Below are 24,772 nucleotides of genomic sequence, written 5' to 3'. Positions count from 1 at the left end.
TACCAGTACTCCCTCCAGGGCTTTGTAGTTAGCATATAGACGACTCTCGTCTCCAAGGCTGTCAAGCCAGCAGCTTCCCCCTTCATGAGATTCACACTAGAGAAAGAAAAATATCAAAAAGAACAATATTCGAAGATGAGAGTCTCCACACTTTTTCCAACCCAAAAGAGAAAACCATTCTGGCCATAATTCCATACTTCATGTACATACAAACCTCACATGGGCTTTAAAGAGAGTTCTACCTGCTGAAGGGAGCGGGCACTACATGTGAACAGTCTGAAAGGCTAATGAAGCAAGCAAACCTCCTTGGTTGCTATGAAGTAAAGAGTCCCAGTTGAAATGAAACTCAGCTCTCCTAAGGATGTATTGAAAATAAAAACTCACCTCCAGACAAATAATATATTACCTCGTGCCTAAGAGCCTGCTCCTCAAATAAGGATTCACAATCAGCTTTACAGTTACAGTAAAGTCTTGAAACACCAAACAGTTAGGAAAGAACCTAGCATACCACATATGCCCTTTGGCAAATAAGGTTAGAGAATTTAATATATTTCTTCACTTCCCATTTCAAACTCTCATGCAATGATAGAGGAAGAGTGTTAAGTTAACCCCTTTCTCTCTCTGCACCATTGTTCCATCTTCCAGATCTCCACTGTAGTCACTCAGAGGTAAATGACAAAGCTTTAAATAAAATAAGTAGGTTACATCAGTAACAGAATGTTCTATCCATGTAGTCTTTAAGGATATGGGCACCTAATTTAGGCTCCTTTGAGAATCTCAGCCTTAAAGTATGAAGCACTGACATTTTATAAACAGAAGAGCTGAAAATGTCTCTATCCTTCACGTTCACTGGACTTGTGTTTCTGCAGCAATGCATGAAGATTTGGTGAAATTGCATTGATCACTAACACCCTGAACAGCAAAGAGAGAGAAATGTCCCTTCCCCTTTTTAACTGCTTGGGATGACATCAAGAACGGCAAAGGTAACAAAGAACACTTGGCAAATAAGATAGATGAGGAAGCGGACGTTCCAAATGTTGTGATTCAGAATATAATGTTGATAATACTTATGTTATAGAAGCCTGAACTTTTAACCTGTTATTGATTTGGAAACTTAAACAGGTTTCAGAATTCATTGTGGGAAGGGGCAGTGAAATAAGACAAACAAAAAATTAACCAAAGGATCAATCCTTCCCTTCTGGAAGTCACTGAGAAAACTCTCATTGAGATCAGTGAGAGACCAGAGATTGGCATTGCAGAATAAAGGACAAAAGAGGAACAAATACATAAATGAAATGAAACCATGTGGTTGCTCTGAGGCATTACAGCACAGCAGGCCAGCACCTTGACCCTACAGTGGTGTGCACATCAGAGACACAACAGAGAAACGGCAAATAAGTAAAATCAAAGTACTAGTTTTGTCATTGTACATGATTTTATTAGTGTTAATGATACTGTACAAATACTCCACCTTGCCAGTTACTCCTTCCCAACAATAAATTACCTTGTAGAGCAAAACGTTTAATACTGCATGGCTCTGAGAACTGATTATGGAGGAAGAAACTTTCATCTCTAGGTCACTAGTTTAAATTCTATTCAAGTCAGAAGCATCTGAATATGTTTAACCATCTGATGGCTAGTCAGTTGCCTAGGTATATGAAGCGAATTGATGACCTTAGTCCAAATAAAGATTGGCAACCTTTATTGCCCATCTCAGAGATGCCAAAGATTGCTCAAATTAGGGAAACTGTTTTAGAGCCTGTACCAGTTTAAAGGTGAACCTTACCTTAGGGTTATGACTGAGGCATTCAGAAAGCTAATGTGAGTTCTGTACGTAATCTTGTGGATAAATAGAGGACTACATTTTACCAGTGCTAAATGAGAAGACCCGAACTACACTAAATACCTTTTTAAAAAATTAATATAGTACTAGGCTCTGAGGATTGGGTGTGACCTTCAAAGCATCCGAGAATTATTCTTATACATATAGTGATGAAAAAGCACTAACTATTGAGGCTCTTCAGAAGTCAATTTCACATTAAATTTGCCATGTGAACATGACAGGAAAACATATCCTGGTTTCCATGAGTTATTTTGTTGTACCAGGCTGCATGGATCCAGCTGCTGCAAAAAATAACCAAAGGGAGATCCCTCCACACAAAGGCCATCTCCAATGTCCTGATTCTCCGATGTCTTTCAAGACAAAAGCCTTTAACTTCTTTTGCAGTAACTCTCTTGAGCTGGCTTTAACTAATTCGACATGGGGCCAACATCAGTGTTATGTTTAAAAATGCACTGATTTCAGTGGTATCTTGCACACAGACACTCCTGCAGGCAGGACATGCTCTGCAGCAAATGCAAACAGAGAGTTTGCTCAGGGATCCAGTGCTGCCTCTTTCTCTTTCACAGACAGCAAGATAAAGCTGGTCCTTGCTTTATGAAAACAGAATTTACAGAGCTCGTAGAATTGTGTGTGTTCAAATCTACAGAAACACTAGCCTATGCCTGGCAATGCATTTTAATCCACCCAGCGATTAGAGGAATGGATTGAGTCCTAGCAAGTTCATTGTTCTAATTGTCAGCAACTGCTACACTTCACTTGCCTGCAGCTATCCAATTAACATATCACCACTCCACAAAATATTATAATATACTCGGTGTCCTTACAACAAGAAGCTGTCTCACACTCCACTTCCATCCAGCAGATCTATCTTAATTAGGTCTCCTATACATTAACAAACCTCAGGGTAGAATTGCAGAAGGCCAGGGATAGACAATGAGGCCATCTCATTCTTTTGCCTATTGTTGTGCCAAGTTCAATGGGAATATTTGTTGTTGTTAAGTAGATCAAAAGGGAAAGAAGAAAAGCTCAACTAGAGAAAGTGGAAAAACATGTAACTTGTGCCCTGAGATATTGCCATGGCAACATTTAAACAATGAACAGAAAACCCTGCAGGATTCTGTTCTTGCTTCCTTGGATACCAAATGTAAATCTTCACTCCCTCTTTTTGTCTGTATGCGTGCCTGACTCCCTCTTTTTGTGTGTATGCGTGCATTGGCTTTTCTCTCTAATGGATACAAGAATATTCCTGCTTCTGGATCAGGAATATTCTTATATCCTGGATCACTTTTTTTAATTTATCCAGACATATCACAGCTTGTACATCTGCAATTAAAAGCGGGGGGTGGGGAATACAATAGACACCAAAACTATCTGAAGGATAGAGGGATCAAATAGCTCTGGAGCTGTACAATGAACCATGGAGCCCTTCATTTTTGGTCATGGCAGAAAGGCAGTCTTGCAGAATTCTTACAAAAACTTTTCAGTAATGGTTAAAAAAGCTACTTTTCTGTCCTCTACTCCACGATGCTGATATTGGGGAGATGTGTCAGGGGGACCCTCCTAAAGACAGTTTTCAAGAAGTTATTTGCTGAGGTGAATGGAATTGTCCAAGGCTGGTTAGTTCCAACCTTTATGGCCAAGCTTTAATCACATGAGTAATCAATCACCTTTTAAAGCAGCAGGATTTGTTCACTTCCTTGAGGCTGCTGAGATGAGTAAGGATACACAGGATCAGGCCTCAGCTAGGTTGTGACTTAAGCCACTACTGCTTGACAGATATTTGGATGCTCTAGAAGCAGGTTGATGAATCTCCATTCCTCTTATTTGTGGACAGGTGTCCATATTGCAATCGGTGATAATTGCCTCTTTTTTGTAAATCTCCGCAGACAGGTCAAGGGATCTCTCCAGGCCAAGGTGGAAAACACATCGAAAGGATTGGGAGTGAAGTTTACACTGCAGTTAGTTGCAATGTACTCTTCCCCCCATCCATTCCCAACCTTCTCCCCCACTCCCGAAAAACATACTAGGGACTTCAGCCTCCAGGGCTGTCAAACAGTGCTTTTCACCAGCATCAAATTTGCTCTACATTTTAAATAACGGGAAGCAAATCTTAATGAAAGCACAAGCCACTGTCTTTAACCCTCCTGAAATCCCACACACTTACTGGTATGTCTTTCTATAGAAGGTCTCCATTTTCATACTGATGATTGCTGTAACTACTGCGAGAATGACACTGGCTAACCATGTACAATAGAATTTGTTTTTAAAGACACTGGCACCTTATCTTAAACTCTTAATATTTTGCAAATCTCTTCCACAACCTTTAGTTTACATTGAAGGAGCAAAATACAAGTTTATAAATCTCTGTCTATATAGCATATAAATATGTTGACATTCTATTTAACTGCCTTTACAAGTCTTCTTTTCCACCAAGATTACAATCCTAGTCACAGTGATCCAGAGGCTACTTCAGCAATAAAAATAGATCTGGGGCCAACTCTCCATCAGTGAAAGACATTTCCGAAATGTGACCAGATGTGGATTGCCTTAGCTTTATATCAGCAATAACTTCAGATTACCGAGAGAGGTTACATTTTTAGATTAAGTGATCTTTGGTCCCAGAGGAGCAAATACAATAAATAAAATAGGGCCCTCATACACAGTATTCTATTTCTCCTGCACTGGCATTTGACATGTTACTATTCACATAACTGCTCACTGTTCATACTGTATTTTCTCTTCCTATCTGCTTAGGTAATTACAGATGGTTTACCTAATACTCTGAAAATGAAGGCAGTCTGCATATCATATACTGCTGAATGCTACACTGGTGTTCTGACACGAGAGAGAGAAATAACAAAGTCAATCAGCTTTCATTTGTACTCAGGTTACTATGAAATCCTCACTTTTCATCTCAGTTTGTTTTCTAAGGTTATCTATCATATTTTTGCCATTTTTATCTTGCCCAGCACCTTGAGATCTAGACAACATCCAAGTGCAAATTATTTGAATGCTCAACACTCTTCCATTACATCACTGAAAGAGTTACATTCCAGGCTACTCCATGTGTCTTTGGCTACTTTACCAAGTGAGTGATTCATGGAAGTGTGCGACTATTGCATCTGTAGAAGCTGAGCCGCATCTACAGATTTCTAATGTTGACAAGCTTTGTCTATTTCACAGTCCAGATTTGTGTCTACATTTTTTTCAGCACATAAAAAAAACCCTCATGCTATTTACTGTACAAAATGAATCAGACATCCTATTGTCAAAGGCTAGACTGGCTTTCCCTAGAGGTTTTCTGTTTATGGGCTTGCTTCACAACAACCCAGTGAAAAGCTTGAAGATTTTTCCCCCCTCACTTGGCCAGCTTCTCTTTTTTTCAGTAATTACTGAGCAACAGTTTAAAACCACATTTAACTGCTCTTTTACTGCAACTGGTGATGTCAGTGTAGCCCCAATAGGGACAGGAATTATGATAAGATATTCAGGACCCTACAGGGGTCGAGGAAAACAATGTGATTTTTTTCACAGATTGACAAATTTATTACCCACTCAATGACCCCACAGGAAACACTTGCCCAGAAAAATAAATGAGACTGAAAACATTCCATACTACACATGCTTAGTTAAGGACTTAAGAGAAGGGTAAGAATAGATGTGGCTATAAGGGATTTTTTTTTTAATTGTGCCAACTTGCTTCTTGTTTTCAGCCCAGCAGAATAAACAAAAATTCCCATGGACCTCCCTGGGAGCAGGATTGCCCCCCACATCTTTCATCCTTCCCAAGTAACAAATGCTTAAAGGACATGACCTCTGAGGAGCAGAAGAATGGGATATTTTTTAATGGCAGAAACTCTAATTTCCATTAACCTGTAAGCTCAGGAAGGTTTCTATCAAATAAGCTTTTTTTTTTTAACATGTTTATTTTATTGCCAGAAGCTCTAGCTATGTTGCACTTGTGGTTTCTGAGACAGAAAGCCTGAGAAAGAGGGAAAGATTGTCAGCAAGTGAGGAGTTCTACTCAACATCTCTCCTCCTCCTCTTTACTTCCTCCCCTCTGAGCTCAAGGGAATGGGGGGAGGAAATCAGTGGCCATGCTAATTCTGCACATTGCCTGGCAAAAATAGCCATTATCTGCTCAATGGGTCACTTATTTATGTGTCTGAGGTCCCCCTCCAACTTCCTTCTTCGCTACATTCCAGTAAAGACCTTCAATCTGTGTCCCAGCACATGGAGGAGGTCAGGGTTGCGGGCATGGAAACAGAATATCTAATAAGCCAGCAGCTATGCCAGCAGAAAAGAGAGGAGCAAAGTGGCTCTGTTCCCCACTAGCACACAGGGACTCCCAGTTATTTCAAACAACATTATCCCACTTTTATTTCCCTCCCCCCCGTTTCTGTAAGCAAGGACAGACATAATTACTGGATACTAGCCGGCCTATTATCTACCCATCACTCCTAATACGTAAACTCGGCCGGAGACAAGATCTCTCTCTTTTTTTTTTATGTTAACTCCTAACGCTGCGGAACACTATCTGCCTATCAATAGTAAATTTACAACTGTTGTGAAAGCCCTCTGGAAGCGAGAAGGATTTACCACCGAACCCCAGCAAATTGCCTAAGAGATCTGGAGCACATCTGTGGCAAGTATAGCAGTTTTTTAAACTCGCCGTCAATAGTGAACACCCATCCACTCTCTCTGCTGAGAACCATCCTTCATCACACTCTGTGCACAATGTAACGTTTCTCCCCAGACTGCCTCCTCGGCGTCGGCCCTCCCCCCACCAAAAGCCATCCATCCTTCACCTGCCTGCCTCACTATCATATGTCCATGTTAATACACCTTGCTGAGCTGCAATGTCAGATTTGCATAATAAAAATTAAATCGGATCCCTTCGATTTCCAATGGTCAAAAGAGAAAACAAAAATCATTGTGCATCAAACTCCTTAGGCTGCCGTGCAACTTGCCGCTCTTGCACAGTTTGGGGGATCGAGCAGCACAACACCACACACTGCAGGGGCTTCCTTGGGAGATTTCTTTGCTAGTGAACATTTACAAACCCTGCAGACACAGGAATCTGCAACATCCTCCCGGGGCTTGCATTTCACTAACCATAACATTGGATGTACGGTAAGTTATTGATTATACCCCACGGCCCCGCCAAACCAGTGCCTATAATTTATCCAGATTTTATTAGAAGGGAAGAAAGCGAGGGAAAACATCAGCGAGGGCATGTTTTCTTTCCCCAGAAATAAGAATAAAAAAATATCAAAGGCACTCACTGTATTTCAGATTGCACAGAAGACTATCCAGATGGAAATCCGAGTGTTTAAGGGCGGGAGGAGAAAAAGGCAGGGGGTGGCAAACTATTTCATTGCAGCGGCGAAGCCAAAATTAAAAAGAAGGAATTAAATTAAAAATAAAATATCCAACTTCAATTTTCCATCAATTCCAGTCCACACAGGCTCCAATCCAACCCAACCTGCTGATTTTTTTTCTCCCTCACCAGATTCTTCTTTTCCACTCCCACCCCCTTTTTTTCCCCGTCGCTCTTAACTTTTCTGCTGGAAATGGTCGTAGTTGTATCATTAAAATCCTGTCTTCCTGGGGGAGTTTTTTTTTAAAAAACTAAACATTTTAAAAAATCCATCAGAACAAGAATGGTCCTTCTTTCTGAAACTTTTCATTCCAGTGTGGATCCTTTTCCTAATTTCCTTTCGTTGAGGGTTTTTCCTTTCTCTCTCCTATGTTCTCCATTGCCAACTATTTTTTTTTCTTTGGAGGGAAGAGAGGGGTTTCTTTATTTTAAACAACCCTATATCTGAAGTGAGGCCGTTTTCTTTTAATGCATTTTTTGTTGTGACTGTTAAGATCCAGGTCTGGCCAGGCAATTTTCTTCTCCCCCCTTCTTTGCTGCACTATCAATTATCCAATCCATGTGTTTCCACGTTAGGTCGGGGGTTCCCATTCTTCTGTTTTCCCTATTTTCCTCCACACACACCTTCACCAGCGTTTCCTCTTACATTTAGAATGTTAAAACAATAAACTTTTGGTCTCTCTCTCCCCCCTCCAAAGATCTGATTAGATTTCCAATCACAACCCAGTGCGCAACTGGATTTTTGATTTCAGCAAGAAGCCAGTCATCCACAGCATCATCACCATTCTCCTCTCTTCAAACTCCACGTTATATCCTTTTGCCTTCCCTCCAACTCCTCTGCATTTTCATAATCTCACATTAAACGGAAATGGGGTGAGGGAGAGAGGAGGAAAATTCAAGGTTCCCACCAGCTGTCAAGAATAAATCCATCCCTTATTTCGTTTTTTTTTTTTACACACGTGGGGTGGGTGTTTTTGACACTCCCTCTTCTCTTTGCCCCCACTTCTCAAAATCTTCCTGACGTTAAAACTCCCCCGATGGGGCACAAAAGCTCCTTGGGGAGGCGTGATTTGTCCTCCCTAACTCTGAATTTCATAAGCACGGGGCTCCCCTTCCTCTTCATTTCGGCTTCCTCTCCATCTTTCGTCCAGCAGCAATAAAGATCCAGCAGTATCGAGACGGATAAACTTCTTCTATTTCTTCTTGGGCGAGAGAGAGCAAGAGAAACACACAGAGACAGCGCTCCAATCTCTGCCTCCCTTTTCCTCTCCCTATCTATTGCAATTGCAGCTCTGATCTCATTGCCAAGATCAGCCTGGTATATTTCAGATCTACAAGTTGGTATCCCCTTCTGCACAGCAGCGACTTAAGCTCCCATCTTCTTCCACATTCCAGTTACCTTCCCCCTTCCTCCCTCCCCTCCAAGATGACACATTCCCAGGAGCGCAGCCGCTTCTTTCATTCCTTATCCCAGAAATGCACAGCAAAACCTTTTCTTCCTGCCATCAGCTTCAGCTTGAAGTCTACCTGTATATATTTATATGTGTGTATGTATATGTATTTAGATATATCCAGTTCCAATCAGCTGCTGCGGGGAGTAGCTTGGCTCTCTCGCTCTCTCTCTCACTCACTGCCCTCCCCACCTTTGCAATGGCACCTCAGTATTTCCAGAGGTCTCAGGGTCAGTCTTTCTGCCTGCACTCGTCCCTTCTCCCGTCTTCAATTCTCTCTTCTTTTTTCCCCCCTTCCTCCTTTTCTCTGCTTGTGATCAGTAAAATACAATTACCCAATTACCTCCCATCATCTTAGCACTGATTGGTCAATTGTATTAACACTTGATGTCAAGGAAAAGAGTACTGAAGCTCTTGTGATAGGGCACTGCTGCCACCCGGCGGACAGTCTGGGAACAGGCTCACTGTTACCTCAAGAAACCTCCAAGTGAGGAAGGAGTAATTGAAAAACAAAGGCTCGTCTTGAGGAAAGGAATGTCAAAACTCATTTTCTTAAAAGCCTGCCTGATTGTGGCAGCTCAACTGTGCTCACAGGTACAGGCCTAGCCACAGAAGGATAGGGAAAGTTAATGATTTTCTATAAAATCACCCTTTAGAAACCTGTTATATATTTCATTTTACTTCGGTAACTTTCTCTCCCCTTTTGTGGCTAGGCATGTACCTGTGAACACGATGTCCATATATATCTTTACATATACACATGTTTACAGTACACACACTCAAACACACATTAATACACATTTAAACCATTTATCGCCATAATTTGAAGAAACCCAAGTATCACTCAGTACCAAACACCTGCACGTTAACAGACTGGAAGATCTTCAAAGTGTCTCATGGTTTCAGGAGATTTGTGAGCAATTAAGTGGTAGTATCACAATAGAATGGCCATGTTTACACTACCAGCATTACAGCAGCAGAGCTACAATGCCAAAGATATGTTTCTGTAATCCCATAATTGGGTATGGCAAAATTAAATGTTTATTTTCCAGCATTTTTTAAAATTTTAACCATTTAAATTTTCACGGTAGTGCAAAATGATATGCTTTAAACGTTTTTTTATTTTTATCTATTTAAATGTTAACAATTAAGGGAAATTATGGGAGATTTGACAATAATTATTTAATGCCTGTAGACATTGAGATTCAAAAGGTAAAAAAGCTTTATAACAGTTACAACACAAGTATCAACATCACATTTCAGAATATACAAAGGAAATAGCCTTAAATCAAACTCTAATAAGTTCACAAGCATTATTTTTCTTATTTTGCCGATCTTGATTTCAATCATTATTGATGGATTTTTTTTTTTTGGTCAGTTGGTGTATGTTTGGTGAAATCGACATTTACTGACATTTACAGATAGAAATTGAATCCTTCCAAGCCTACTCATAATGTAGACACAGACTACAGCAACAGAAGGGTCCCCCCCCCCCAATCCTTGTAGGAACTCGTCCTCCCCGAGTGACAGTCACTAGGTCAATGGAAGCATTCTTCCATCAACCTAACTGACTACCTTGGGGATTAGGTCAGCATAGCTACAGTGCTCAAGGGAGTGGATTTTCACTCCCCTGAGTGCAGCAGCTAGACCAATCTAAGTTTTCAGTACAGACCAGCCCAGTTACTAGGCTCACAGATTTTCTGGTGTAACTTCAATGGGATGAATCTGACCTAGATTTTTTCAGAGGTGGGGGAGAGGGAAAAGGAACTGGAATTGTAATGCAGTGTTCTGTTTGAGTTTACAAATTAAGCCTCTGATCTTGCAAATGCTTATGGATGTGTTTAACTTGATGTAAATTGAATTGCTATTTACATGCTCACTATTAAGCATGTTCATAAGTGTTTGTAGGTTTGGGACCCACCTAAACTCAGTGAAAGTTCTCACATGTGGAAAGTTATAAGTGGAAATGTTTATAGGAGCAAGGCAAGCAAGCAGAGTATGGATGATACACTCTACTCCTGCATTTGTTGCTCTCATAAGGAGAAAGAAAGTATTTATAGATCCAACTCCTCCACTTTCACCCCTCCCCAAAAAAATGAGCCAGGCTCTTCGATGGTAATTATAGTGGATTCCATAAGTCAAACAGTTGCTTCCAGTTATTTTTAGCATGCATTAACACAACTACACCTTCACTCTGCTCTCTACAATATTTATATATATATATATATATATACACACACAGACACACACACACACACACACACACATATATATATATATATATATTAGGTATCATTAGTTAATCTAGCTCTTTGATATGAACTTGGCAAAAGTGAAAATGAGAAGGAGAGAATGACAGTGTCACGGTTACAAGTATGGAACTTAAACATGTAGCTATATACTTATTTATTTAATTGTAGAGTGTATTTTATGGTTAATTTTAGTTCAGTAACAAATGTACTGGATCAGTAGCAAAGACCATGGAGCTCAGTCTCCAGTTCTACATTACTTCTAGTTGTGGTGACTCCATTACTTCTAGTTGTGGTGACTCAGTGACAGAATTGGTGAAGTAACATTCTGCTTAGTGCGAATAAGGGGATCATCATCTGGCTCTTAATCAATCATGTATTTTAGGGCTCTTGATTTGCTTTCATTGAAGTCAGTGGCAAATATACATTGACTTAAATGGGTGAAGGATCAGGACCTGGATCAATAACATGCGGCCCACATTTGGTGGTTTTCCAGGCATGCTATTCAATAGGATTTTGTGAAAGTGGCTGAGGGTTTGCACTAGAACTGATGAAGGGATAGAAGGGAATATTTTTTGGTAGCTGCCAGTTCAAGTTCCTATCTATCTGACTGTTTGATGCTACTGAACTTATGTTGTGATATTAATCAAACATTAGGACTCCTAGAGCTTTGCATAAGCACTTTTATCTTTTTACTATTTTAATCTAAATAAATATAAAACAAACATTTTTTTCAGAAGTGCAAAAGTATTACATCCCAATAAATATTTCCATCAACCTTTTTTTAAATTACTTTTTACTACAGAAAAGTTACAACTAAATGTTAACATACAACATTGTACATAACTCATTACTTATTCAAGATTATTTTAATATTCAAACAACCTGGCTAAAAATTTTGGCTTTGTTTTTAAAGTTGCCTTTAACACTTGCCTGCTAAAGCTAAGAATCTGTGAACAAATCTGAAGTTTTTTGTTTGTTTGTTAAAATCAAATAAATGGTCTTTGTCAGTCGTAATGCTCAGCTTTTCCAGATCTAATCTGATTCTCAAATGCAATCATCTGCAGTAGATACATCAGTTTTTTGGATACAGACTAATGTCCATTTATCCTTTCACCAGAAATTAGCATTTTATGCAGCTTTGATGCCATTCCAAATGGCATTAAAATGTGAATTTTTAATGGTACTAGTATGTATATGAATATATAGAGAGAAATAATATATTGGCTAAAGTAGATATGATCTAGCCTAAAAAATAAGATCAGGGCAGTAATATGCTGATAAGCTACAGGTAGGAACTGAAGAGAAACAGTCAAATGAAAGGGAGACCCATTGAATTACATCACATAAGGAATACAAATAAATATTGAGAAATTTTGTAAAGTGCTTTATACAAATGCAAGAAAACTAAATACTAAGGCAGGTGAAACTGAGTGCCTCACAGAAACTTGCATCACAGAAACTTGGTGGAATGATGATAATAATGGGACATGAGAGTACCAGGGTATAAAAATATAGGAATGATAGAGTTGGTCATGCTGGTGAGGGCGTGGCATTGTATATAAAAGAAGGCAAAGTCAAATAGAGTAAAAATCTTAAATGAATGAAACAGGACGATACAGGGGTGGCTCCAGGCCCCAGCACTCCAAGCACATGCTTGGGGCGGCATGCGGGGAGGGTGGCAGGCAGGCTGCCTTTGGCGGCAAGCCTGCGGAGGGTCCGCTGGTTCCGTGGCTCTGGTGGAGCTGTGGGACCAGTGGACCCTCCGCAGGCATGCCTGCGGGAGGTCCACCGGAGCCACGGGACCAGCGACCGGCAGAGCGCCCCTGGCGGCATGCCGCCATGCTTGGGGCAGCAAAATGTCTAGAGCAGCCCCTGGTACCATAGAATCTTTATGGATAGAAATTCCATGCTTATATACATTCTGATCTGATATTACTGACCACGTGACCAGGATAGTGACTGTGAAATGCTCAGGGAGATTAGAAAAGCTACAAAAACAGAAAACCCAATAATAATCGGGAATTTCAACTATCCCCATATTGACTAGGAACACGTCACCTCAGGACCAGATGCAGAGATAAAATTTCTATACACCATCAATGACTGCTCCTTGGAGCAGCTGGTCCTGGAACCGGCAAATGGAAAGGCAATCTTTGATTCAGGCCTTGGCTACACTCACACTTTACAGCGCTGCAACTGGGGTGTGAAAAAACACCCCCCTGAGCACTGCAAGATACAGCGCTGTAAAGCGTCAGTGTAATCAGGGCAGCAGCGCTGGGAGCGCGGCTCCCAGCGCTGCACGCTACACCCGTAAGGGATGTGGTTTACATGCTGCGCTGGGAGAGCTCTCTCCCAGTGCTGCCGCTCTGACTACACTCACACTTCAAAGCGCTGCCGGGGCAGCGCTCCCACAGCGCTGCCGGGGCAGCACTTTGAAATTCCAAATGTAGCCATACCCTTAGTTGTTAAGTGGAGCACAAGATCCGTTCCAAGAGGTGAATACAGGTAAACTACTAGGTAGGTAATAGTGATCATAATGTAATTACATTTACCATCCTTATAAGAGGGGGAAGTACCAAAGAAATCTACCACAATAGCATTTAACTTTAAAAAGAGTAACTACACAAAAATGAGGAAGCTAGTTATATGGATATTAAAAGGAACAATCTCAAGAGTGAAATGGCTGCAAGCTTCATGGACACTTAAAAAAAAACCCATCATAACAGAGGCTCAAACTGTATGTATTCCATAACAAAAACAGTAAGACCACCAAAAAAAAAATATAACTATGGCTAAACAACAGAGTTAAAGAGGTGGTTAGAAGCAAGAAGGCATCCTTTAAAAAATGGAAGTCAAATTCTACTGAGGAAAATAGAAAGGAGCATAAACTCTGGCAAGTCAAGTGTAAAAGTATAATTAGGCAGGGCCAAAATGAATTTAAGGAGCAACTAGCAAAAGACACAAAAACTGACAACATTTTTCTAAAATACATCAGAAGCAGGAAGCCTGCCAAACAATCAGTGGGGCCATTGGGCAATCAAGGTGCTAAAAGAGCATTCAAAGAAGACAAGGCCGTTGTGGAGAAGCTAAATAAATTCTTTGCATCAGTCTTCACTGCAGAGGATGTGAGGGAGATTCCCACACCTGAGCCATTCTTTTTAGTTGAAGAATCTGAGGAACTATCCCAGACTGAAGTGCTTTGGGGTGGTTTGGGAAGAAATTGATAAATTAAACAATAACAAGTCACCAGGAGCAGGTGGTATTCATCCAAGAGCTCTGAAGGAACTCAAATATAAATGTGCAGAAATACTAACTGTGGTATGTAACCTATCATTTAAATCAGCCTCTGTTTTACTCAGATTACTGGCAGACAGCTAATGTGACATCACTTTTTTATAAAGTCTCCGGACATGATCCTGGCAATTACAGGCCACTATGCCTGACTTCAAAACCAGGCAAATTGATTGAAACAGTATTAAAAAACAGAATTATCAGACTTATGGATGAACATGATATGTTGGAGAACAGGCAACCGGGCTTTTGTAAACAGAAATCATGCTTCACCATAAGAATTCTCTGAGGTTGTCAACAAACACGTGGATGAGGGTGATCCAGTAGATATAGTGTATTTGGACCTTCAGAAAGCTTTTGACAAGGTCCGTAACCGCAGGCTCGTAAGCAGAGTAAGAAGTCATGGGATAAGAGGGAAGGTCCTCCCATGGATCAGTAATTGGTTAAAAGATAGGAATAAACGGTCAGTTATCACAATGGAGAGAGGTAAATAGTGGGATCCTCCAAGGATCTGTACTGGGACCAGTGCTGTTCAGTGTTTTCATAAATTATATGGCCAAAGAGGTAAACAGTGAGGTGGCAAAGTTTGCAGATGATACAAAATTACTCAAGATTGTAAAGAGTTTGTAAAGATTTACAAAGGGATCTTACAAAACTGGATGAGTGGGCAACAAAGTGGCAGATGAAATTTAATGTTGAGATATGCAAAGTAACGCACACTGGAAAACAATTCCAACTATACATACAAAATAATGGGGTCTAAATTAGCTGTCACCACTCAAGAAAGAGATCTTGGAGTCATTGTGGATAGTTATCTGAAAATATCTGCTCAAACGGCAGAGGCACTCAAAAAAGCTGACAGACTGTTAGGAACTATTAGGAAAGGGATATATAAAGGACTGTAAATATCATAATGAGACTCTATAAATCCACAGTATGTCCTCACCTTGAATACTGAGTGCAGTTCTGACCACCCCATCTACAAAAAAAAGATATAATAGAATGGGAAAAAGTACAGAGAAGGGCACCAACATTGATTAGGAGTATGGAGAGATTAAATACAAGGAGCTACAAGGAGAGATTTAAAAGACTGGGATTTTCAGACTGAAAAGGAGATGAATGAGGGGACAATATGATAGAGGTCTATAAAATCATGAATGGTGTGGAGAAAGTCAATAAGTGAGTAAGTGTTATTTACCTATTCATATAATACAAAAAAACAGGGGTCATGCAATGAAATTAAAAGGCAGCAGACTTAAAACAAATACACCTCTACCTCAATATAATTCTGTCCTTGGGAGCCAAAAAATCTTACCGTGTTATAAGTGAAACTGCGTTATATCAAACTTGCTTTGATCCACCAGAGTGTGCAGCCTCGTCCACCTGGAGCACTGTTTTACTGCGTTATATCCAAATTTGTGTTATATCGGGTTGCATTATATTGGGGTAGAGGTGTATATGGAAGTACTTTTTCACACAACACACAATCAACCTGTGGAACTCGTAGCCTGGGGGTGTTGTGAAAGCCAAAAAATAACTGAGTCAAAAAAAGAATTAGATAAAGTTATAGAGGATAGGTCCATCAATGGCCATTAGTCAAGATAGTCTGGGATGCAACACCATTCTCTGGGTGTCTTGAAACCTCTGGCTGCTAGAAGCTAGAACTGGATGACAGAGGATGGATCACTTGATACATTTCCCTGCTCTGTTCACTCTTTCTGCGACATTTGGCACTGGCTACTTTCATAAGACAGGATACTGGGCTAGATGGACAATTGGTTTGACCCAGTATAGCCATTCTTAATTAGACTAAAATTATAATTTCCTCTTTTAAAATTGCTATTTTTAATATGCTTACTATAGTTTATCAACAAATAAAACAAAGACAATAAAATGAGTAGTCACTCAGAACATAATTTCAAAGCGACCTGGAATTAAATTGTACTATTGGATTTCCAGGCTTGTTAGTCAGCTAGGTGCCAAACATCTTTAAAACATATTTTTTTAAAAATATCAGCACATTTAATCATTAATCAATGCATACATCCATCATGCAAGTAAATGGTTATAAGTTAGTCAAAATTGGTTGGGTGAAATATTTTCCCCTGACACTATACTAATTGTTTTCTCAAGTTTGTTTTATGCTGTTTTTATGCAAAATCCACTTCTACAGTAGTTCTACATTTCACATGGAAGTACCATTGGAGATATCTTGGATCATGTGGAAGGAATAGAACACCACCTAGACATCCATCCACACACTTACAAAGCACAAATACTGACACAGACAAGGCCAAGTGGGGAAGGAAGTGACTAGGGATATATGTACTCTACTTCCATCTTTACATCATCATTCACTTTAGATCCATTTAGGTAGAAGGAAGGTCTTAAGGAAGGTAGTAGCTGTTTGAATGATGAAGGCACAGCTTATGGCCTAAATGGATGCTTCAGAGGTGAAGCCCCTGGACAACTAGCATTTCTGGCTGCTCATAGGAAGCCACAGACCACTCCTACCAATGCAGCTAAAGTCCATTATCTTGCAGCTGGTGATGCACATGGACAAAGGCCAGGATCATAGTCTCAATGATTTCCAGTTCCATTTAAGGACCAAGAGGATTCTGGACCAAGAGGTTGATCAGTGAAGATAACTAGTAGCATTCTGACAAATGGACTGAAACAATTCACATTTGTTTCTCATCAACTGGACAGGTTTCCCTGATCCTAGGTAAGGGAGAATATCAATGCTTACTGGCATGTGCAGCAAGTGTTGATGTGACTGGCAACATAATAGCAGGCTGCAATAACACAATTGTCCCTTATAGGCAGGAAATTGGAGCTAAAGAACTGAACTTCTATATCAGAGTGGCATTGAGAATGGTTCAAGGTAAAAGACTAGATAGTCAACATTGTCAATAACTTGGAAGAGAAATATCTTTAGTCCTTGGGAAAACAAATATTCTAATATAATGCTGATGACCTGTAGATTAATATGGTGAGATAGACATCAACTGCACAATCAGAAAAGCCTGCAGATGGGGGAAAGAAATAGTGCAAAAACTGGCAAAGTGTAGAACTGATAAATGAAATTGTTTTTAATTGTTCACTTAATGTAACTTCTGTTCACCATTCACTACACTTGTCTACACTGTAACTTCTGTTCCATATTGTAATTCAAACCCCATTTTAAAACACTCACTCCATTTTGTAAAAGCTTCCTCCAACCTTCATTTTTGCAAACCCTGCTGTAATCTTATTAGTTTAGTTTAGATGTGTGAATGAGGTATGTATGAATAACGGAATCAACCTCCAGCCCCAGCCTGTCCTGATGAGATAAAGTTCAAATACCAATGGCTGAAGACCTAGACAACAGCCCTAAACAAAGTAAGAAGCATCCACCCTAAAAAGAAAAGGACAATAGAACAACAGAAGGAAGATCAAAGTCAGGTTCAAGGCTGAAAGTCACGCCTGCAATTGATAGGTGATCAATCTAAACCCAGAGGCAGCGTGACACAGCAAGACCTATAGACTTTGAATCGAAACTCAAAGCCTATAAAAAAGAACGGTGAGATGAGAGACAATGGGTAACATTCTGCTGACAACATGGAAGGACATCAGTGCCTGCCCAACAGAGATCCAGCTTGTCCTTGTGCCTGGCTTTCCTGGCCAGTTAGCCACCACAAGCTACAAACCCAAGCTACAAAATCAAGCTATGAACTTAAGCATCTTCAGGACTGGTAACTATGCAGCAGCTGCAGAACATCTGATGGATGTGTGTGTGTGTGTGTGTGTATAGGTATTAGGTATAATGTGTGTGTATAAGAATTAAGATATTAGTTATTAGTCATAAATCAAATTGTTATCATAATAAATATGGCATCTTTGTCTTGTCCCCTTTAATAAGATCCTGCTGGTTTTTACTGGTCTAATATAATTGGTATAACAAAAGTACAGAAAGAGGAGTGAAAAAGGAAAATTAGACAATGTTGCTAATAAAAAGGACAGTGAGAGTCAGTTTCAGAGCTATTTATCTTCTCTGACACAATTACATTTCACTTTCTTTATATATAGTCACAAAAACAACTCTAGAAAACAATCCTCCTTCTTCCTTATAAAACATTGCTGACAAGAAGTTATTTGTGCATAGAAACATCACTGTCATTTTTGGTTCTTTTCAGTCTGATACTTTTAATAAGAAAGAAAATTGCCTAAATCTGATCCAAAGTCTGTTGAAGTAAATGGGAAACTTTTCATTGTCTTCAGTGGGCTTTGGATTAGGCCCTTTCTACTCTAATTCACTTAACAGCGTGCCTCAGTAACTAAGGGATGGTGAGAATCCAGTAGTATATTTTCGGGAGATTGTGCTACAGTAAGAAAATCAAAGCTTGACTTTGATTTGACTCACACCAATGTTTCACATATACAATTCCACTGATTATCATTGGTTTATTCCATTGTGAGTAATACCAAAATTAAGCTCCAAATCCTTCAACATTAGGAGTCTAGACATACTGTTTTGTATATATAAGGATCCCCCAGCTCATTTTAGATTTAATCTTATCCTATTCACAATTCCCAGATGTGAAATTCGGTTTAACCACTATATAGTTGTTGGAACACAGGGGTGGGTAAGGAGAAGTCAAACACAAGTCACTGGGCTTAATACAGGAGTAACAGTGATATTTAATGGCCTGAAATACTCAGGAGATCAGACTAAATGCTCTGTTGGTCTCCTCTGTCCTTAAACCCTGTTAAGCTATTAATCTATAAAATATTTGCTTGGAAGGAAAATACCAGATGCTACATCTTCCATTTGTAAAGATTTTCCTTGTAAACTTGATTCTACTTCACACAGTGAAATTCTCAGCATGTTTGTTTGAAACTTGTGTTGCTAATCCAACTGGACAGCTGCAAACACAAATATCACAATCTGCGGTTAAAAATGTCTGTGTTTTAGTGCACTATTCTTCAATGAGAAACAAATTTCTGCATAGAAAGATCAGCTGATCTGTGAAAATCAATTCAGTGGCATCTGAGTTTCTTTGCAAGAGGGGCCTAATATTTAGTGACTGAGAGTCTTATGAAATTAAGTAAGAAGCCCTCTACTCTTGGGGCAACATTCTCCTTTCCAGTCTGTAATGAGGTTCTCTTTCTCACCTGAGAGAACTGCACATAGAATGAGAACAGAATGAGCAACAGAGATGAGTACTCTGGATCTGTGAGGAGAAATATATCAATAATATTGAAGTGAAGAAAAACTGCATTCATGAAAGGGTATAAACAGACAAAGTTATAAGAAATATAGAGAGTTAAATTGTTTCTAAGCATCTCTTTGGACTGTAATATTACCAAACTGAAAGGTCTAGTGCCCAGGGTTTTACTAAAATAAATTTAGGTTCCTATGAATTTAAGGCATAAGGGCAAAGTAGCTGTCCCTCTCAAGAACAAGGGATGCTGAAAGACTGGGGCAAAATAATATGTACTAAATTGGATAGGCATTAGGTACAAATTACACAAATGACATCTTGGGACTCTAGGTCCTTTATTAAATTCATATCACAAACTGGTTTAATTTTCCCCTATAGCAATGAGCGTAGATACAGAAGGAATACATAGCTTTATTCCTACCACCATGGCAATCTGGGGCTCTCCAAATTATAAAGTAATTCCTAAAGTCAAAGGCGTAGTGGCAGACAAAATGTGCTTTCACAGTGGTAGTCATAACAAACAACGAGAATTGTGTACATTCAAACACACACCCTGAAGAATAAAAAAATTAAGAACAAAAGGTTTTTCCATTTCATTCTGAGTGTTTGAAAATGCCCACGTTTTGCAAATTTCCTATAACATGTCATGTTTTGACAATATTATGAGTGAACATTGACGAATTTTCACTCATAAATGACCCTATTTTCCACAAAAATCCACAGAAGTTCTAATTCACAAAATGGCTTGGAACCAAATGCTTTATTTAAAATTTCCCACTTCAAAGTTTTGTCACTTTTGCAGCCTCAAGTCCTGATACTACAGTATGAGGCACACAAAAGTGGACTCCTTCACCAAAATGGAGCCCCACTGAGGTCAGAGTCTGATTTAATTTAACTGGTGTAAGTGAGGAGGAACTTCTTGGAATTAAATGAAGTCACTCCAGATTTCTACAGGTGGAAATGGGGACATATTTTTCGACCTTAATATTATCTTCATACACCATCCTATGTATAGCTACTTTTGTAAATGCCAGTAGAGCAAACAGGAAGAATATCTCTCTGTTGTTACTAAACTTCATTCACAAGATTGCAAACTCTAAGACAAGAAGACATCGACATGCATAATAGAGTACATTCCCCCTCCCCCAATGTTTTTTAAGTAGCAAGAATATGATGCATAGAAATAGCCAGAAGTGTTTCAGCCATCTTAATTTCTTCTCCCAAGAAGTTATTGTGACTGGAAAATACAATTCTTATTTACTTGAGACTAAAATCTTAACTATATATGCCTAAAAATACTCATGAGAAGACAACCAAGCAGCCATGTTGCTCTGCAATGCCAAGCAGAAAATATGTAGGTGTAAGTTCTGCTGTCTTGTTTCCTTGCTCAGCATAGGTTCAGAATGATGTGTTCTGAGGAGGAAAAGGGCCTCACACTGCTTAACAGAGAACTCTGAGCCAAGGATGAGGGAACATAAGCTGGTTCCAAAGTCCCTATCATCCAGAAGGATAGTGCTTTGCAGGCAGCAATGGAAGCCCTTGAAGAAAGGTATAAAGTGAGGAAACAGGAGCCGTCTGTATGTGAACAACCTGACAGAGATAGAGAGGATCCCTACCAAGAGGAAAAATATTGATGGCATAAATATATAATAACTGTGCCTTACACATCTGTTTTAGGTGAAGTTTCCTACATTCTTTTCAAGTACTCACAGCTGAAAGTTGTTAGACTTCACAGTAGTTTAGGTGATACTTTCATTTTAAGCCTCTATTTTCAAGTGCTATAACTTTCCAAATAAATTAACCTCTGGACTGAAATTTTATCAACATGTTCTAAGCCCAAAAGATTATCATAGCTTTTGGAGATCACACAAAATTATACCTGACCTTTTTTTGAGATTTCTCAACATAAAATAAGTGGTATTTCCCAACATTTAAGACATTTTCAGAGGCTTTTTTTTTCTGTCCATATACATTAAAGAAGGCTCCTCTTTAAAAATGTCACACCTAGCATATACCTCATCCTCAACAAGCAAAAGTGCCTTTAGCAGGTGGGACAAAACTTTGTTTAGACGTGTTCAGGGTTTAAGATTTGAAAATAGTGTTTTTATGCTTATAAAGATTATATTTTTAATGATCATTGTTGGTAAATATCTATTTCACTGTACACACACAAACTGATAAAACTATTTCCATCAATAATAATCAAAATTTACAAATAATCAAAGAAAGAAAAAAATTGCCTGAAAACATATTCGTGTCAAAATCTATTGATTTAGACTTTTGAATTAGGCTTCTTACAAATGTTTTTGCAGTTCATTTGCTAGTCTATGTCTGATTTGTTGATTTAAGGATAAATACTTTGTATATTTTGACATGTGATGGTGACAATTTGTCCTTTTTTAACTTTTTGAATGTCAACATTGACTGTTATTAAATAACTGTCTTTTATTTATTTAAATAAATAAACAAGTCAATTTAAAAAAATGCTCAAACTCTATAATTTTACATAACTGTGAAAATTTATTTTAAATGCTTAAAACTAATTATCAATATTATCTATCAAAATTATAAAAAATAATCAAATTATTTCAAGCCTAGGTGTAATGTATATGCACTGTACACTGTTTTCTAATAACCAATTCTTGAGGCAGTGTGGTCAAGTGAATAGGATATGAGACTGGATTTTTCACCTCCCCAAGACACATAGCAATGCTGATGTAAGTTCTCAGAATAGACCAACCCTCGATTTCATTAAATGCTTTGAGATCGATGTATGCTATAGAACATACCTGTACTTTAACAGGTGTTTGCCTGAGTAATTGCTGATTAAAAACTGAGTACAGGCCTTAGGATTTAGCCCACAATGAAGAGAGATGTGAGGCTCTGCATATATGCACACAAATATATTAAAATATAGTTAAAATAACAGCCTTAACCTTGAATTCTCTGAACTTTCCCCAAACAGTGGCCAGCTCCCCATTCTTTCACTTTCCTATTCTTCCGCTCTTATTAAAATTGTTCTTTGTATCGAAATTGAACAGTACTATAAAGATCACAGGACATCTGAAATACACAATCCCCTTTCAATACCATCTTATAGCGGGCAGGGGCGGCTCTATGTATTTTGCCACCCCAAGCATGGAAGTCAGGCTGCTTTCGGTGGCATGCGTGCAGGAGGTCCACTGGTAATGCGGATTCGGCAGCATGGCTGTGGGAGGTCCGCTGGTAATGCGGATTCAGCCGCATGCCTGCAGGAGGTCTGCTGGTCCTGCACCTTCGGCGTACCCATCGCCAAATTGCTGCCGAAGCCGCAGGACCGGCAGACCTCCCACAGGCATGCTACCAAAGGCTCCCTGACTGCTGCATTCATGGCGACCGGCAGGCCGCCTCCTGCAACTTGCCGCCCCAGGCATGCGCTTGGTGCGCTGGTGCCTGGAACCGCCCCTGATAGCAGGGGTATGGAAAACTCCAGTAAAAACGATAACTTTTTTTTTTTTTAACAATGAATTCATTGCCATTCCAGATCAGACCAATGTTCCATCTATTTCAGAGGAGTCAGTATCAGGTATTTCAGATGAAGGTGTATGAAATCTCATTATATAGTTCACTCCTGTTTTACAGCTCTGTAAGTGAAAGAAAAGTTAGGTCACATGTTTATAATACCTGATACTCTGTGGCAGTAAACATAATTGGAAAATAGCTATTCTTCAGGAAGGAAAAAAATAACCCATTTTCACAAAGGGTTATTTTACTTTCTCTCTCTTCCTTTCTTCAAATATATGCAGCATGGTTTTCTAGTGTTCAGAAATCAAATTAGCCTTACGGTGTTGAAATATACTTCTGGAACTACTATGTATTTAAATCATTTGGGTTTCACAGAGGTTACAAGAAGGTTTCTGAGTCATACTATTAGCTGTATTTTAGATAGACAGACATACATATATATATATATAGCTGCCCATGATATGCCAGAATATTGGATTGTTATCCGAGCAGTATACATCTTGACTTTCTTTAAAATACAATACACTGAGGATTATATGGGGAAAAATATGAACATATACTCTGGAATGACCAAGGGGAATATACTTGATATAGGTGTATATGTATAGATACTACTAAGACAGGGTTCTCTAAAAACATGTAATAGGAATTGACTGTTGTGAACTGTTCTCATTCTATTCTGTTTGTCCATTAGGTTCATGGATAATAAGATGGGAAGCCTCTTCAGTCCAGGTTTGTGAAAGTGATAAGGGTTTTAATACATAGATCTTTCTGGTTCTTTCTTCCCTCTCTGTCTCCATCTTTCCTTCTCACTGTGCCTGGTGCAACATAACATACAGCCCTACCTTAACAAATCTGATCCGATCTTCAAGATCTAGGGAAGAGCTGCCTCGTAAGAGAAGGATTTCTGGTGATGAAGAGGGCATCAACACCTGCAAGGAAAGAAACACAGATATTACAAGCTTGCCCATATTGGTTACACAACAATGCAGGAAAGCACAGTCCGTGATATGAGAAAGTCTGGGCTTGGTCCATCTAAGTAGGAATTTGGGCATCTCTAGCTACATGCAGGAATTGTTTTTTCTTTGTCATTTTCTATAATAATCCCCTTCCTTCTCCACTAGTTTATTCTGGAACTGAGTTTCCTCACTTTTACATATGGTTTCCATTTAATTGCTTCAGTAGTGTGGAATTCCTTTTACAATGCTGATAAACTTAGCTGCCATGTAGTAGATTAGAATGCACTGGCAAATACCATGCATTACAACGCTGATAGTCTTCCCGCAGCTCCTATGGGCTGGGATTGGCAAACCACGGTCACTGGGAGCTGTGGGTGGCTGTGCCTGTGGATGGTCAATATGAACAAACTGTCTTGCAGCCTGCCAGCTGATTACTCTTATGGGCTGAGTGTGGTCCACAGGCAGCAGGTTGCCCACCACTGTTCTAGAGGAACATGTGAATTTTAATGAATCTTTGTTTTGAAAAACAAAATTGAAGAAAACCATTTGGATAAGGTTGAAATATCCCATTTCAACAATTTCAGAACAGAATTTTTTGATTTTCATTTTGAAATCATGCTCTATCCAAATTTATTTCCATTTTGCAATGAAAACAAATTTAGAAATTGCAGTATTTCTGGTAAAACAGAAATTTCAGTTCCCTGCACAGCTTAGAGCCAAGATTTGGTTTGGTTCTTTCTTTACTGTGTATTATTTATTTGTTTGTTTATATGTATTGTGTGTATGTGTGTGCATGACTATCTCCAGAATGCTTACCTTAAATATTTGCATCCTTTTATGTAACCTTTATTTACAAGATATGTTAGGAGCAATAAAATTGCACGAGGG

At 39.2% G+C, this 24,772-nt stretch overlaps 1 protein-coding gene across 8 annotated transcripts in view; it reads right to left on the bottom strand.

The window, feature by feature from the left end:
- The window catches only part of LRRC4C (leucine rich repeat containing 4C), a 900,227-nt gene that overhangs the window by 134,620 nt on the left and 740,835 nt on the right, over window positions 1–24,772 (bottom strand). For 6 of the 8 annotated variants that reach the window (XM_030560004.1, XM_030560005.1, XM_030560007.1 and 3 more), the window contains one exon: window positions 23,771–23,857. The gene's annotated coding sequence lies outside the window, so the exon portion shown is untranslated. Of the gene's footprint in view, window positions 1–7,128; window positions 8,954–23,770; window positions 23,858–24,772 lie in introns of those variants that run through there. The other 2 variants (XM_030560011.1, XM_030560008.1) reach the window with 1 other exon arrangement.

Source organism: Gopherus evgoodei, chromosome 4, assembly GCF_007399415.2.
Source record: "Gopherus evgoodei ecotype Sinaloan lineage chromosome 4, rGopEvg1_v1.p, whole genome shotgun sequence".
Classification (NCBI taxonomy): Eukaryota; Metazoa; Chordata; order Testudines; family Testudinidae; genus Gopherus; species Gopherus evgoodei.
This window is presented reverse-complemented; position numbering and strand designations above follow the sequence as displayed.